Source organism: Sciurus vulgaris (assembly GCF_902686455.1).
Source record: "Sciurus vulgaris genome assembly, chromosome: 12".
Taxonomy (NCBI): Eukaryota; Metazoa; Chordata; class Mammalia; order Rodentia; family Sciuridae; genus Sciurus; species Sciurus vulgaris.
Window position 1 is genome coordinate 40,734,395 of NC_136473.1, and position 18,410 is coordinate 40,752,804.

General features: G+C 38.2%; 1 protein-coding gene across 2 annotated transcripts in view; it reads left to right on the top strand.

The window, feature by feature from the left end:
• The first annotated feature begins 9,006 nt into the window (after positions 1-9,006).
• Positions 9,007-18,410, top strand: part of ITGB1 (integrin subunit beta 1) — a 48,153-nt gene continuing 38,749 nt past the window's right edge. Inside the window, exon 1 of one of the 2 annotated variants that reach the window (XM_079105868.1) lies at positions 9,007-9,161. The gene's annotated coding sequence lies outside the window, so the exon portion shown is untranslated. The remainder of the gene's footprint in view (positions 9,162-18,410) is intronic. The other variant, XM_079105869.1, reaches the window with a different exon arrangement.

The window sequence follows — 18,410 nt, forward strand, 5'->3', positions numbered from 1 at the left end:
GATAGCTTTTGGTTCCTGTGAAAAAAATACCTAGTAAGAACAACTTAGAGGAGGAAAAGTTTTATTATTTTGGTTCCTGTTTTCAGAGGTTTAGTCCGCATTGGACCGACTCCATTGCTCTGGGCCCACGATAAGGTAGGACATCAAAGCAGAGGGCCTGGCAAAGGAAGGAGCACTACTCCATTCATGGCAGCAGGAAGCAGAGAGGGTGGGGGAATGGACTCTTCAGGAGGTAAACTTTTCCAAGGCAGCTCCACCTCCTCCAGTCATGCCCCACTTGACTATGGCTAACACTCAATTAATCCATTCATATTAGGATGGACTGGTTTAGTTATAGCTCTCACAATCCAGTCATTTTACCTCTGAATATTCCTGCACTAACACAGGACCTTTTGGGGGACACTTCATGATTGAACCATTAGATTTTAATTCAATTTCTTTTTGCATAAATATTTCACAGGAGTGGTTTGAATATCATAATGCATCACATTAAGGAGCACAGCTCTGCTGATAGACTTCTAGTGATGCTAAGATTGATCTTTGAGTGCAGGTGGAAGGAGCCCAAGACTTCTATTGTGAACTTCCTGTAAATTCTACCCTGATGATTTTTAGAAGAACCAATTATGTCAATAGCAATTTTGCACTTTTATCATTTTTTCTACATTTGTTAGTGGTTTTTTTTTTTTTTTTTTTTTTTTTTTTTTTTTTTGGTACCAGGGATTAAACCCAAGGGCACTTTACCACTGAGTCACATCCCCAGCCTTTTTTATTTTTTATTTTGAGATGGGTCTGGCTAAGTTGCTTAGGACCTTACTATAGATGAGGCTGGCCTGGAACTTGTGATCCTGCCTCAGCCTTCAGAGCCACTGACATTGCTGGGACCACCAAGCCGGGTTTATTAGTTTAATTCTTATGTAAAGAAGAGTTTTGCTTAGTCAACTACTGTTACTTAAATATTTGTTAAACAATTTGTACAGAGGATGAAGAATAAATATTTTAATTGCATAATTCTTTCCCTCTAATTGCCAGGTTCCAGAGCATGAAGTTAGTCTTCTGGTTGCTTTCATAGTGACAAAGGTTTTCGTTTTTAATTGTTTATTCATTTGAGTTTTTTGATCTCTTCTATATATTTTTTCCTTTAAAAAATCAATTTTTTAAAAATTCAATATGTTTGTATAAATTGTGGCCATTTTTCCTTTATGATGTGCAAATTGTCCCAGCACAGTGGAAGTTTTTTCAAGTGACTCCTATGTCCCTTATATGTAAACAAATTAATCTAGTTTCCCTTGTTTTTCTGGTGTGTGTGCAACACACACACACACACAGACACACACACACAGACACACACACACACACACCAATCTGTCAATCCTATATCAGGTTGGAATCAGTCATTTTTCAATCATCTGATTGATGGAGGTTGATATTTCCAATGGACCACAATTTCAACACTGCCGGTCATTGCTTTGGGGTTTTCAGTATTTCTGATTCTCTTCAGTATTCTAAACCTAGGAAATGTGTAATTTTTAAAAATGTCATTAAATATACATAATATTTATCATCTTAACCAATCTCTGGAATGCTTTTCATCTTGTAAAACTGAAGCTTTGTATCCCAGTAAATAACTATTCCTTCCCTGAGGCCCTCAGCCCATGACAACCATACTTGTTATTTTCTGTTTCTATGAATTTTCTCTCCAGGTAACTCACAAAGGGAATTGTATAGTATTTGTCTTTAGGAGGACTATTTCACTTAGGATAATATCCTCGGATTCATCCATGTTATAGTATGAATCATAATTTTATTCTCTTTTAAGATTGAATACTATTCCAATTCTACTTTGTTTATCCATTCATCCATCGGTGCTTTCACTATGTGGTGTTGCATGTAATGCTGCTATGAACATGGGTGAAAAAATATCTCTCGGAGATCTTGCTTCAAATTCTTTTAGACATGTACTTAAAGTGAAAATGCTGGATCATATATTAGTTCTATTTTCTATTTTCAGCTATTTGAGGAAACTCCACACTGTTCTCCGTAGCGGGTTCCAACTAGGGAAGTAATACCTTTATAGGAAAATATGAATATTCCTTAGATTTTTTTGTTGAAAATTTGTACAAAAACACATATACACATACATATAATAACACATGGCAAAGTACAATGAAATTAATGAGAATGATCATTTTTGCACATTTATGAAAGAACATACAATGTATTTTACACCCCTACCAAGTGCACTAGAGTTCCAATTTCTCTGCATCCTCGTCAATATTTGTTATATTATAGGGGGTTCTGTTATAAAAGCAGGCATCTTACTGGGTGGTAGTTTAAGATAGGATCAAAAAGGAAGAGAGGTGGTGATTTTACTTTTAATGTAAAGAGAAGCAGTATCACCATATATATATAATATTGTGTCAGTTATAAAAAACACCTAAGACATGGTCAATTTGATGGAACAATTTTAGCTATGCCCACATACCTGGTATATAACAATTATAATCTGATGTCATCCTTTGTATGTATATAGATGTATAAGATTGTTTAGGGTAAAGAGGTAGTACTCTCATGTCCACCCACCCAATTCTGTGTCAATTAAGAAGACAGACAAGGAGTAACATACAGATGAAAATGTCAATTACTTTTGTAAATGCTGATATGGAAAACATGATTTACAGATTACTTCTTTTTCTTGAACACCAGAATTAGACTGGTCTGCCATAGTGGAGCTCAATCAGAACAGACACTGTCTTTGCCAGCTGCCCTCGATTCATGCAGCCTTGGTTTCAATCTGTGTTCTGTGACTTAATGTAGCATGCAGTTACTATTGCATATAGTTATCCAGGTTAGTGGCTCCTGTCCTAGTTTTCTTTCCTATAAAATGTGGATAATACTGTACTACTTCACATCAGGGATTATAGCCCAACATGTTCTGCATCTTGTTCAAATCATCTAAATTACTTTTATTTAAATTTTTTTATTTGAATCCATGGATACATTCAAATTTATTCAACCAATTACAGACAAATTTCTTAAACGTAAGAATTCAGTACCCTATATTCCATGTACTAGGTATTGCACATCAGCAACATTTCTGCATTTATATGTAAAAAAAAAAAAAAAAAAAAAAAAAAAATATATATATATATATATATATATATATATATATATATATATATCTTTTCCCCATGCTGGAGATTGAACACAGGGCCTTGCACATGGTAGGCAATCACTTTACCACTGAACTACATCCTCCAGTTCTCTTTTATCTTGAGATAGGGTCTCTTTAAATTTCCCAGGCTGTCCTTGACTTTCCATCTTCCTATGTCAGCCTCCCAACTAACTAGGATTATAGGCATGTTCCACCATACCCACTACTGATGAAATTTTGATTGAAGTGTTTCATTTCCAAGGTCAATATTCTGATGTCAGAAAAACAAACAAACAAACAAACATATAGTTGACATTTTAGGCATATGGAAGCTATTGGAAAATTTATAACTAAGCAGGATTTATTTTATAATAAAAAGGAAATGGTAGTTTAGGACTCTGGTATAAACTTAGATAAATGAAGGAGAGTCAGGCTAACAAATATATTAAAGAGGTAAACCATCAAAATCTTTCAGACTAAGATTATTTCATTCTAATTACAATAGAATAACACAATAAGCAAAATTCTTTCACTTTAAAACATTACCCAGCTGGCAGCCACAAGCAATTCTAAATAGGGAATTCTTGTCAGCCTAGAGGGAAAAACCTATGACATCAGCCAACAACCATGCAGAAATCTTAAAGCAGTATCATTAGGCTTGTTCTTCCAAATGCTACAAGAATATTGTTAGAATATATAATTAAAGTTTATTTGGAATTCTCAATTTAATTAAATATTTACAACTTACAGCTTCAATTTACAATTAACAGCTTTTAATAAAGGTGATTTTTAGATATAATTTGAAGATATTTAAGTCTCAGTATATAAATTGGAAATTAATTTATGTTAATTTTGGGGGAGGGATTGAACCCAGGGCCTTGAAAATGTTAAGCATGCACTCTACCACTGAGCTAAATCCCCAGACCCTAAATTGGAAATTGGAAATGAAAAAAAAATTCTAGTTTCTTTTTGAAATTTACTTTATTTTGTAAAGTAAACAAAAACAGCAATCTGTAGTTGTATGGTTTGGTTACTTTTCCTGTTCTACCTCCTGCAGGTTCAATAACATGCTGTGAAAATCCTGTTGTAACAAAATATCTGGAAGTACTAACTGATGTTTTGAAAGTTGTTTTGAGTAAAACTAGTCAATATATGACTCAAAATTTCAGGATAGCAACAAAGACAAATTTGTTTAGGCATTTAGTCTAAAAAATGACTGATCATGTAAGTGCTTAAAATAATGATTATTAATGTTCTGGGGTTAAAATTCCATTAAAACTATCTATCTATCTATCTATCTATATATTGATAAATGAAATTTTGTTTACAATTTTAGGGGTTTTATAGTATTCCATTTATAAGCATGAAACGAGATCTCTGTGGGGCAAGAATTCTGCCTTGGATAATATACTATGAGGATTAAATTGAATTGGGGGGTGAGTGCAAAGAAGATATTCTTACTTACCTATGCTTCCTACTCTCTAATGAATCTGTCCTTAATCAAGCTGTTCCCAATTCAAAATGCCACTGCTAATTTTTCTCCAGATACTAAAAAGTAGTTAAATGAGGAAAGAAACATTTCATAGTCACTAGCCATAACCCATTGGTACTCATTTCCTGTACTGAATGACCCTGGTTCCCAAAAATAACTGCGGTGCTATTCAACTGCTTATATTTGGCATATTCTTTATTCTTATTTGGGAAGGCACATTCCCTTCTACAGCTGAAGAAACCCAGTGTTTGAAAAGAGCTGCACCAAAACAGGCTCTTAAAAATGTTCAGTATCTGAATGCTGGCAAGGAATGCTCACACCCAGTGGAGCTGTGTGGACTGAGCAAGAGAAAAAATGGGACACTATATATGGGAAACAGGAAGCTGAGCCAGTGGAAGCAGCCTTACTCCTTAGTGACCCACATTCAAAGCCATGCCACTGCTAACTATCTAGAAAAGGAAAAGACTTTATAGCTAGCCTAAACTATAACGGACACATTACGAATCTGGTCAGAATGTTCTGCCATTTTCCACCTTACTTTGAAATAAGTTGAAAAATGAAGCTCTAGTTAAGCCCTGTACTTCACAGGCTAGTCAAGTGCACTGACATACTATACATACTCAGTTGGTGGCTGCCTTGTGGCAAACATGACTTTCCATGGTTTCTCTGGCAGAGGACTGAGGGGTGGCACTGAAGGGAAGCCCTGAAACCCAAAATAACAAGTTGCAAAATAAATAAACTTCCAGTTTCTCTGTATTATATGACTTTTTGAACATTATCTCTGCATTTGGACACAGAGAAAGGAGGAACTTCAAGGACTGTCAACCTTTCTTGGTATTTTAAAAGGTCAATAATTTCCAGGGCCGTTTGTTTACCAAGGCATACACATTTATGTTTTAAAAGCAGAGTTTTAGTGTCTTAGGCAATGGAATGGAGATATGATTCTGAAGAACTTGTACATTAGTATTATAGGATGTTATCAGAACCATCTATCCCTGCCCCTTTATCTCCTCCTCCTCTTTTTTTTTTTTTTTTTTTTTTTTTTTGCGGTGCTGGGGATGGAACCCAGGGCCTTGTACATGCAAGGCAAACACTCTACCAACTGAGCTATATCCCCAGTCGTCCTTCTTCTTTTTTAATGTTTAAAAAGTTATATTCTTAAGAAGCTGAAGCGACCCATGGGAAAAATGTATCTAGGTCACTGCAGAAATGGTTCTTGGAAAAGGAGCCAAAGACTGACCTAGTCACCATCAGTCAATTTGCTCCAACCACCATCATATTCATTTATAATGGTATTTAAAATCCAAGTCTTTTTTGTTTAACCAGGCTACTTTCAAGATTTTTTTCCCCTTAATTAAATCCACTAGCAGGGCCTCTTCATCCACAGGAACTGCCAAATTCTGCACACTCACCCCCACACACTTTTTACTTTTACTATTATCATTGTTGTAATTGGTCTTTATCTATAAACCTAGAACATAATTTGTAATGTTTCTGTGTGAATTATCCTGAATTTCTAGTTACTCCTTACTCTTCATAGTCTGGATATTCTTATTTATAGGGTGACCATATATTTTATCATTCATACTAGGATATAACTTTGAGAATGAAAAGAGGAACTATTAATAATTATGCTTCAGTAACAAACTGGTACTATCTTGGGATACCATAGCACAAAGTTACTCTGATTATTTAAAAATGATCTTGTGTTATGTCAGTCAATGGAAAAATTTGTTCCTGTGTATGCATCTATTCTCTCCAGGTAGGTATTCATACTTTGTTCTAACCTTGGTGGGGGGAGTTCTCACTGTCTGAATGTTATTGTGCTTGCAAAATGATTTATAAATGAATGTGCACTAAACTTTTGGTCAATAAAAGTTTATACTGTTTAAGGTAGTTTCCATTTTCAAAGATGGAAAAGCTTTCAGGCTACCATGGGATGATTTGTGGCATATTGGAATGACTAATATTTGAGAGTCTAAATCCCAAGAGTGCTCAACCCACAAGAGACAGATAGCTATCCATTCCTGAAGACAACATTGACATACTCACACTTTGAATCTAGCGCTGCATAATCATGTGACTAAATTCAACTTACAAGATTTAAAGGTCAGTAATCAACTGTGATCCCACTTTTGCAAGTAGCAAATCAGGTTTCCAGAGAAGACTTTAGCCTCTTTTGCATCTTAATATTAAAGGTTCTTTTCATTTATGGAAGCCTTTTTATAATTTTGTATAGATATAGGAATAAAAGGCTAATTGAAACAAACCTGAGCATCACAATATTTTTGTTGGTGAACAATTTTGAAACAATTTTGGAAAATAGTAGGCTTGAAGAACCTTTTATATTTTGAAGAGCAAGTAGTATGAATGCAAAACTAAAGGAAAGGACAACTCTAATTATTTGACATAATGATGACACATGAGATGGCAGAAAACAATCATGACAATTGGGAAATTTTGTGAGTAAGGTATGAATTAATCTTGAATTTCATGGTCTATCATGATACTTAGCAATGTGATCAGCACAGTACCTACTTATAGGATTTCCCCTTGAGCATGATAAGGCAGACCAACTTTTGCTTGGAGTCTTCATAAATTCTACAGTTAACTATAAACCTATCAATATTTGTATGAGATCACAAGTAGTCATACTCCTGACCAACTACTGCTTTTCTTAAAAAACATGTTTCTTCAATTTCATGTTTCCTCATAACTCATGAATTCTGCATGAAAATTGCTACTCACAATTCAGTTTATGCAAATGCTCTAGACTGATCCCTGGAGAGCAAGAGAATCTATTTGTTCATTTATCAAATATTAGCTGAACCCGTATTGTGTGTCTTGGAACAGTGCTTGGTACTTTGTGGAACTTATTTAGAGTTGTGTAAACATGAACCTCATTAAGGTTTTTGTAGCAAAAATTGTTAGTAACTCTCCAAATCACATATAGGGAAGTAAGTTCTGGGAAATGTAGATCCTTGCAAGTCAAATACGGATAAACTGTGCTTTACCTTTTAAACTATACAATTTCCTGTGCTAAGACTGGGCCAACTTTTTGATTAATTTTGAGCAGTAGTAAAACCAGTATCTTTAAATTCAAGAATGTTGAGTTCTAAAGGGGTTATAATGTACAAACATCATTTAACCTCTTAAGCTTGCCAAACATTAAGCAGGAGAAATAATGCTCGTTTCTTAGAGGTTTTCAGAGACTGGCTAAACAACAGATTTGATTTTGCTGGTAAGCAATGTGCAGATTTTCCAAGGATGGGATCACTTCATCTTCTCTAATATTTAAGATTGGCAGCCAAATGAGCATCCATCTCTAATCTCTAACAACAGAAACATGACTTCGCAGGGTCATAAATCTGGTAATTTGAGCTCTCTTCCCAACTGGGTACTGCAGTTCCCCAGGTGGCAACCCACATTTTCTACTAACCTGATGGCAGCTTGCCACATTCTGCATTACCGGGTTTCAGTATGATGTTGGATGGTATAGATTTCTATCCTCTATAATCAAAATGCGCCCAATCTCATAATGAGTGTTTTCCTTTTCTTTTAAATGTTCTTTTCCAGCCCCCACGCCACCTGATTAAAAAAAAAAAAAAAAAAAAAAAAAAGAGGAGAAAGAGAAGATGAACTCCTAAGGATGAGAAGATGAGAATTTTCCTCCACACATGGACTTCCAGATAAATCTATCAAAAGCAGCTTCTCAACTCATCCGTTTTTCTCTAAAAGTTCCTCCTCCCCCCACCTCCCCCTTTTCAGTTCTTTTCTAAGTCAAGTTTCTCATAGACAAGTCAGGCACAGTATCACGCCAGAAGAAGGAGGCTTTTAGTCAATTCCCTTCTGAGAGGGCAGAGTCGTTTTTGGTCCCCAAGAGGCCCCGCAGGGTGGGTGACTAGCACTCTCCTTTTCCCCGGGGAACTCCCGGGACGTAAGACCTTCAGAGATCAAAACCGGGAGGTGCGGCTTTGAGGAAGCAGAACTCTAGACGGGCCTAACAGAAGAGTGAGTCCCGACTCAGGGAGCCCGCTACAGCTGTCTTAGCCCTGCGGGGCGCCGGGGCACAGCTCCCTCCCTTGGCAGAAGTGGAGACTGAGGCACCGCCAAGGTCTCAGCCGGGTCCCTCCCCCGCGCCCGCCGCCTCCCCAGGCCCACTCCCGTCCAGGCCCGCTCCTTGGTCTTGGCCCGGGTTTTCCTGCCTCCTCCTCCTCCTCGCCTCAGGCTCGGCTGACGCGGACCAGGAGGAATGCGTTTCCGGAGGGAGAGGGCGGCGGCGGCCGACTCGGGAGCGGGAGCCGCTGCGCGGAGGAGGCGGTGCCGTAGGGGTCGCTTCCTGCCGGGAGGCGGCCCGGGACGCTGAGTCTCCTCCTCCCGCCCCTGTGAAGGAGGAGCTGCCGCCGCCCGCCGCGCCCGAGACCAGGAGGCCGTGCCAGCCCGCGGAGAGGCCGAGCGTGAGCGGCGGAGCAGCAGGCCCGAGCCGAGCGTGCCGGGGCCCGACGCCGCCCGGAGAAGGTAAGGGCCGCGGCCTACGGGAGGGCACGCGACCTCCCGGCTGCCGGCCGGCCGGGCCGGGCTAGGTCCCGACCTCCGTGCGGGGCCGGGCAGGGCCGGGCAGGGCAGGGCAGGGCCGCGGGGCGGAGGGGGTAGGGCGGAATTCCAGTCTTCGGGCACCAGAGGAAGTCGGACCTGGCGCCCGCCGCCCGCCTCGCTCCCGGCCCTTCCTGCCTTTCCTGGCCCAGTTCCGCCGCCTCTTCCCTACTCAGGGGGACTCTGGGCTCCGAGCGGGCCCCAGCCCGGGTCCGAGTGGGAGGGTCGCGGACTTGAACGCTGTCACGTCGTGGGGCGGTGGTAGCGGAGGACCGGGTCTCCCCATTGGCGATTCTCACACCTGCCCTTTCTAGCGACCCTTGCGGGGGTCTTGTGGCCTTGAGCCCCACGGGGAACGTGTTCGAAACCCCGCACCACAGGGGGACTGGAATCGCCAGCTTTGGTGTCAGCGGGTCGAGGCTTCCGAGGACTCGTCTTGGAATGGTTCTTGACGCTTTGTACCCCTTTGTCTCTGTTTCTATCGCTGGCTGCTTTTCCTCCGAGCTACGTGGAGCGGGGCTCCCACTTGCCTCTAGGATCAGAATTGCTCCCGCCTCCAACTTGCAGAAGTGGAGCGGCCGCTTGGAGCGCCCGCGGCGTGGGAGGGTGTGGGCTAGGCCCGGGCAGAAGTTGGCATCCGCAGCCGCTAGGGATGGAAGGCGCAGTGCCGGCATATGTTCTTCTCTTCAGCGTTTATAAGTACAAAGGACCCAAGCCCCACCGCGGGGCGGACCAGGACCAGACCAGGACACCCGGCCGAGGCCGACCCGCCTGGCAGGCGTCCACTTCTCCGTGAGACCTAAAACCCGACCTGTTCCTCGTACGCTTTCACTGCGTGCCCTTTCTTATGCTTCAGAACAAGTTGGATTTCTGAGAATTCTAATATTTAACACCTAAAGACTTTATTTCATCAGCTTTGTATTTTGGATTGGAAAACTAGCACCAATTACATTGTTTCCGTTTCCTCATCTGTTAAATAGAAACAAGAACAATAATTTTTGTAATGACATTGAGGACCATGCTTAGCCCTAGGCATTTTGCATGTATTATCTCATTGCATTGTAGAACTGATTTGTTGAGACTTAGGTACTGTTCTTATACTTGTTTTACAAATGAAGAAACCGAGATATGGAAAACGTAAGCAAATTACCTGTGGTCATTCAGGAGACCCTGGAGAACCCATGGGATCAAGCTCCAGAGCCCATGTTTGAACCCATGGGATCTAACTCCAGGGCCCAAGTTTGAATCATATGTAGCCTTAACTGCCGTATGGTTGTGAAAATCAAATATAAAATACCTAGCTAAAAGTAGATGCTCAATAAATATTGACTCCTCTTCATTCCTTCTTGTTTGTAAAAATATCTCAGAATTGTTATTGATGTAATGGTTACTAATGTTTCCATTAGTGAGGTTTCTTTGGGTCTGCATTCCACATGTTTAGGTGAGAAGAATTACTAGGTAGTTTTTTTTTATTGTTTTGGTGGTACAAAAGTAAATACTAGATGAATGTTTACTAGACTTTTTTCTTATATGACACACACCCTTTACAGTAGGTCATATATTAGATCACTTTAATAAAATATTCAGAAATATTAGTTGAAAGTTATCTGTTCCACATTTGTGGACATCAGAGACTTAAGAATCATCAAGGACTAAAGAGACATCAGCACCTTAAGATTCTCATGGTGATGTTTTTAGATTATTTTGGTTTATTGAACAATATTAAACAACTGAAGATGATGAAGTGAGAAATAGAAAGCAATCAGTATTTTGCAGAGTAGATGATGTTACTAGAAAGACTTATGTAACCAGAAAGCATATAAATTCCAGTTTAACTCATTCTTGTTGACTTTCCAGACCAATAATTATAATTAATAATTATAAGTATTTGGTATATTGATTTTCTTTTTTAAAGACTGAAATTCTACACTAAAAATATTTAATCCTCTCAATATTCTGTGTGTGATGAGGATGGAATCAACAATTTTGAAAAATCATTGTATTTAGTAATTTCAGTTTTCAGGCAGCTTTCTTCCTAATTTTCTGGTAGTATACTTTAAATTTGCCCCCCAGTTATCATCACTGAATGAAAAGGTAGTTCTCCTGTGATACTTCTAAATGCCTAACTCCAGGAGGGATGCTGGGGACCTCTCTTCGCTTTATCATAATGAAAATGAGTCATTTTTGACCATTGCTGTTTTTCTTGAGAATGCTTGTAAGATCTTTATCATTTGGCTTCTGGATAAATAAATTGTGACTAGTGGGCATGGGAGTGGGGTGTGTAGTATTCAATCTGAAGAAAGAATTTTTGTCACTAATATTCTGTAAGTGCACTTGTTCTTAACTATTCTGTAAGTCTGATGAGATAAACAGCTTGTAATTGGTCAAAGTTTCAGAGAACTTTTGAGTTCTGAGATTTTATATTTAAAATTCTGGGTGTGTAACAAGCTGAATTTATCTAAGTGGATTTGAATGAACTTATTAATTTTCGATTTCTCCACTTCCCATGGAAGTTAGACTCTGCAAAGTTGTGGATGGAATCCTAGAGAATTAAATTGTGTAAATATGCAAAAATTTGTATTATAATATTAACAGTGTTTATTCTGATCCTGATTATATGTTTCACTTGAGATTTTCATTTGTCCTTTTATATTGTTACTGCAGAGGTGGAAATCACAGGGAAGGGAGGGTAAGAGTAGGAAAGAAGGAGTATCTTAGTCTTCTGGATTCTGAAATAGTAGCAGTATCTATAGCTGTAACATGTATAATGTACTGAAGTTAAAGAAGGTACAAGTCATAAAACTCATAATATTGGCAGCCTTAGGATATTTCAGTAGAGGTGGAAAATGTACCCTTTTCAGGAGCTACATGCAAAAGGAGCCAAGCTGTGCTTTGTAAATTTCTCATTGTTTCAAAAATGGTTATAAGATTTTTTAGGGACTGATGTTTTGCTTATAAAATAATGTGGGTTTTAAAGGTTTAAAGCTTTAAACTTTAATTTTGGTTTGTGACTTTAAAAGATAATGCTGACTCTGTTTAGCAGCATTTAAGCATGTGTATATCCATGAAATGTGTGAGAGAGAAAAGAAGCTGCTTCAAATATACGTGCATTCATATATAAACACATGCACACACATATATTTCCTTACACAACCAGTCTCATTATACAAGTCTCCGAAGTAGAGTTTTCTGATCTCCAGGGATGTATAAAATGACTCACAATAGTGTTAGGAAGAAAATTGTAGGCTTATTATTATGTATGTTTTAAAATTTTATCATTTTGAAACTCAAAAATTCATTATGATTTATAATATCTTACAGTGTGGCTATAAGGGTATATGTATTTTATATGCATACTGCAAATTTTTTTAGTGATGAAGGTGAGTTATCAAAAGATTTGGCAATCCTGAGGGAGCACAAGAACTACTATGTTTAGGAGGCAGAATTGATAAGATTTTGGTGTTTGAGGTTAGAGAAGTGATGCAGCCTGGTGTGACACAGGGTTCTGGCTCTGTGGTGCCATTCACCAAGGTAGGATTTGTGACCACAAGCTGGTAGTCCTGGTTGACTGGAGGAGGGGAAATGATGATGAATTTATAATGTTGAGGTTTTTTTTTTTTTTTTTTTAAAAGGTGACCACAGGTTATAGGTAGAGATGTTTACAGTATAGTTGAACACACAGATCAGAAAATAAAAAAGAAGTCTGGTTGGGAGATTTAGATTTGGGAATTCTTAGCCTGTAAGTGCTGATAGCTGTAGGCTAAGGGTGAAAATACCAAAAGAGTGAAAAGGGCCAGAGAGAACCTGCGCAACATTTACCAGTGGAGGGGTAGGTGGAGGAAGAGGAATCTAGAAAAGCATTTCCCCTCCCCACTTTCTTCCCTGAACTTCTGGTTCCTTTAAGTGACATTTTAGTGACTGGAATTTGTGGGGTTTTCCTAGTGATTAGCGTGTTTAATGTAAAGACAAAGAAACGTAATAGTTTTTGTCCCTTTGTGGCAGTTTATTTTTAGATACATTATAGAAGCAGTTGACTAACTGAACAGAGGGTAGGAAACCCGGGTTTCAGTGCAGACTGCGCCACTGAATTTCTTTGTGACCTTTGTCAGAATAGTCCACCTTCTGGGTTTTTGTTTTCATGTTATACTATAAAGTATTTGCTATGTTTCGCATTCTGTCATTCTGTGAGTTGAATAGTAACTGCCTGACCTGAGTACTGTAGAGTGCAGTTTTGTTTCTTTCCATGAGCAACCATTTTCTTGTATCACCAGAGAGCATAGGTGTTGTGCCAAATTACCACTCTAATATGTGCCAGTGCTGACAGATCAAATTGTTGCTATCAGCTCTTTGTTGGGGTTTTGCTCAGTTGTACATTATGTTATAGTGTATCAGTATATTATCACGTAGAAACAAAAATGTTGTGCTCAGTGAGTATAGATCAAGAAGTTGGTGTGGTGTTTTTTTTTTTTTATTGTAAACAAATGGGATACATTTTGATTCTCTGTACATGGAGTAAAGTCATACCATTTGTGTAATCATAAATTTACACAGGGCAAGGTTGTTTGATTCATTCTGCCATTTTTCCCCCTTCCCCCCTCCCCACCCACCCCTCTTTTCCCTCTATACAGTCCTTCCTTCCTCCATTCTTGCCCCCCTCCCTAAACCTAACCCTAACCCTAATGCTAACCCCTCCCACCCCCATTATATGTCATCATTCGCTTATCAGCGAGATCATTCATCCTTTGGTTTTTTTGAGATTGGCTTATCTCACTTAGCATGATATTCTCCAATTTCATCCATTTGCCTGCAAATGCCATAATTTTATCATTCTTTATGGCGGAGTAATATTCCATTGTATATATATGCCACAGTTTCTTTATCCATTCATCAATTGAAGGACATCTAGGTTGGTTCCACAATCTGGCTATGGTGAATTGAGCAGCAATGAACATTGATGTGGCTGAATCTCTGTAGTATGCTGATTTTAAGTCCTTTGGGTATAGGCCAAGGAGTGGGATAGCTGGGTCAAATGGTGGTTCCATTCCAAGCTTTCTGAGGAATCTCCATACTGCTTTCCAGAGTGGCTGCACGAATTTGCAACCCCACCAGCAATGGATGAGTGTACTTTTTTCCCCACATCCTCCCCAACACCTATTGTTGCTTGTGTTCTTGATAATCACCATTCTAATTGGGGTGAGATGGAATCTTAGGGTAGTTTTGATTTGTATTTCTCTTATTACTAGAGATGTTGAACATTTTTTCATATATCTGTTGATTGCTTGTACATCTTCTGTGAAGTTTCTATTCATTTCCTTAGCCCATTTGTTGATTGGATTATTTGTATTCTTGGTGTAGAGTTTTTTGAGTTCTTTATATATTCTGGAAATTAGCGCTGTATCTGTAGTATGAGTGGCAAAGATTTTCTCCCACTCTGTAGGCTCTCTCTTCACATTACTGATAGTTTCCTTTGCTGAGAGAAAGCTTTTTAGTTTGAATCTATCCCAGTTGTTGATTCTTGCTTTTATTTTTTGTGCTATGGGAGTCCTGTTAAGGAAGTCTGATCCTAAGCTGACATGTTGAAGATTTGGACCTACTTTTTCTTCTATAAGATGCAGGATCTCTGGTCTGATTCCGAAGTCCTTGATCCATTTTGAGTTGAGTTTTGTGCAGAGCGAGAGATAGGGGTTTAATTTCATTCTGTTGCATATGGTTTTCCAGTTTTCCCAGCACCATTTGTTGAAGAGGCTATTTTTCTCCATTGCATATTTTTGGCCCCTTTGTCTAGAATGAGAAAATTGTATTTATTTGGGTTTATGTCCATGTCCTCTATTCTGTACCATTGATCTACCTGTCTGTTTGGTGTGGTCTTTGATGTTGAGTGAATTATCTAGTTGAGACAAGTTGTGTTCAACTCAGGAAAACACAGGACAAATACTGAAGAATATTTTATACAATGTACTGAATCAGATAATATTTGCTAATAATTTTTGAGAAAAATATCACTTGGCTTACGTGATTTTGGAAGACTTGTTGGAGGATAAGAGACCTGAGTTTGGAATGGTATGAGCAAAGATTATATGTATACTTTTTGGTAACAGGGGGTTGAACCATGCTGGAAGAGCAAAGATATGGATGACAGATATATGGCATTTTCAAAGGACAGTACATTTAGAAGACAGAATCCTGACTGTTTTAGCAAATATTACTTGGCTACTTTGTTACCCATGGAAAAAAAGTTGTGTGTGTGTGTGTGTATCTATGTGTGTGTGTATGTGTATATACACATATGTACATAATTACGTTCTGAAATATATAAAATGAAGACTTAAATTTTTATTCTAAACTGGCGAGGGCACATGCATGAATGCAATTAGTTATGATTTTGAATAAAAATAGCACTATATCACAGTTGAATAACACTATATTATTGAACATCATTGAAAGTTTGTCATTTACTAGGCAGCATCAGGAATATGTTTTGGGACCTCAACAAAAGGAGTATTAATTCTGTTTTTGTGGTTGTTGAAGAGTCAAAGAACTAATGAAGACCCAAAAATGTCAGAAAGGTAGAAGAAAAATTAGCATTCTGTTTTGCTTAGGGGATATATTTTTAGTCTACTAGAAATGGGATCAGGAAAATACATGCATAACCAGAAATGTACCATTTGAAGTATGGAAGTTACTTTTCAGTGTATAATAACTGTTTTTTGAGTGAATATGTAAATAAGTTTTTGAGCTCTTTATTAAGTTAATGATTTATTAGTTTTCACCCTACATCTAATATTTTATGATTTATATCATATTATTTCATTGCTTCTTAATGAGGAAGTGGTAAGGTCCTGTTTTATTGGGGGAGGAGACTGTAGTTTAAAAAACAACGTTTATTATTTTTGTTATAATGTTATGTCAGAAAAATGTAACAAAAATGCAATAGTGAAGAGTTTTTTTTTTTTTTTTTTTCTTTTTTTTTAAATTAAAGAAGTATGGGTTAAAAAGGGTTGCATGTGTTGGGGTATAACTCTGGTAGAGTGTGTGCTTACCATGTACAAGGCCCTCACTTCAGTCTACAAGCACCACTCCAAATTTGACAGTTAGTAAATAGTTACTTAGATTCTTATTTTAGAAGCTCATGACTACAGTGAATGACTGTGAGCAACAAAAATTCAGTAATCTAGTAAATTATGATCACTATAAAAATATTTGTTGATAAGTCATATTTTATTCTTCCAACAATTCTGAACTAGATATTATCCCCAGTTAATAAAATGAGAAATTGATTTTCCCCTATGTTTAGTTTGGGTTTAAACCATTTATATGTTTAATATATACACGGTGCCCTGCTTGTTCCATGCCACTGTAGGGCAGAGGGAGATAAGACAAAAGATGTAGTTGAAATTCGTTTGATCAAGGAAGAATTTTGGAATGATCTATTTAAAAACTGAATAAAATTATGCATTTTGGGAACATAGTTTTAAGATTCTGCTTAACTGAAATTCTGTAGCGCAAAAGTGCTTTTGATGTCAATAATCAGAATGGTTAGCTTTTGCTAGCTGTATTCACAGTTATCTTTATAAATTTCCCCAAAGTAAGCTTTCTTACCCTTAAGTCGCTGACTCAGAAGAATTAAATTCAGGCAATTTTTCATGGTTATCAGTTTGGATTAGCCTTCCTATTATGGCTTAACAGCTTTGCTTAGTGTTTATTTTTCTGCTTTGGACTTCTAAGTCTGTCCATCTGCAGTCTTTGAATTTATCTTGTATCTGACCCCCTTTTTGGAAATTTTTTTTTTTTTTTTTTGATATTGGGGATTGAACCCTGAACCGTGGGGTGCTTAACCACTGAACCACATCTCCAACCCTTTTTTATATTTTCTTTAGAGACAGGGTTCCTCTTAAGTTGCTTAGCGCCTTGCTAAATTGCTGAGGCTAACTTCAACCTTGTGTTCCTCCTGTCTCAGCCTCCTGAACTACTGGGATTCCATGTGTGCGTCACTGTACCCAGCCCCTTTTTGAATTTAATGCTTAACCTGTTGCCCCCATTTCCACCTGAGGCCATCCTTTTTTGGGGGGTAGGAGTAGTGATAGTGGAGGACCAGTTGTCTGTTGGTTTACCATATGTTTCATCTCTATATTTGTTTGTTTCTTTTTTATTTTTTTTGTACAGGGGCGCTTTACCATTGAGCTACGTCCCCAGCCCTTTTTGTTTTTTATTTTGAGACAGGGTCTCACTAAGTTGCTGAGGCTGGCTTTGAACTTGTGATCCTCCTGCCTTAGCCTTCCAAGTCCATCTTTTTTCTGATTGGCTTGAGTTATTAATTTGAATTCTGTGTGATTTTTCTCAAGTCTGATCTTGTTATGTTAATTCTGTTTCTTATGTTTGTCAATTCAGAAGAGAAATCCATTGTAAATTTCCTTCTTTAGCTCAGCATACTTTTAGTTTCATGGTCTTACTGTTTTGTTGATTCTGGGGCTTGAACCCAGGACCTCCAGCATGCTAAGCAAGAGCTCCATTGCTGAACTATATTCCCCAGCAGGTCTTACTGTTTTTTGATCACTGTAAGATCTTGAGATTTTCTAAATTCCTTGATGAATGTAATGAGTTCACCTACATTTTTTTTTTTCTATTTTCTTTTTCTTTTTTGGGAGGGGGAGTGGTATACTGGGGTTTGAACTGAGGAGCACACAACCACTGAACCATATCCTCAGCCCTATTTTGTATTTTTATTTAGGGACAGGGTCTCACTGAGTTACTTAGTGCCTCACCATTGGTGAGGCAGGCTTTGAATTTGCAATCCTCCTGCCTCAGCTTTCTGAGCAGCTGGGATTACAGGCATGTGCCACCACAGCCGGCAACATTTTATTCTATTTTTAAAGAAAATTCTTCACTTACATTGACTTTTTGTCCATAGAAGTTTTTCTTAGGTGGTATTATCAGCCTTTACTTCTCCCTTCCTTAAGATATTTATCTTTTAGGATTTTTTATTCCCCCTAACCTGGAGTATATCCATTCTGCAGTTTCTTTGTTCTTTTATTCTGTGTAGTAATAATGATTGATCTGTATAATTATATTCCTGGAGATGGTGGGTAGAGTAGTCATTAGTGATAAATTTTATCTTTATTCTTTTACGCTGTACTTTCCTTCAAGTATCTAGCTACGTTGTAGACAGTTTTCAGA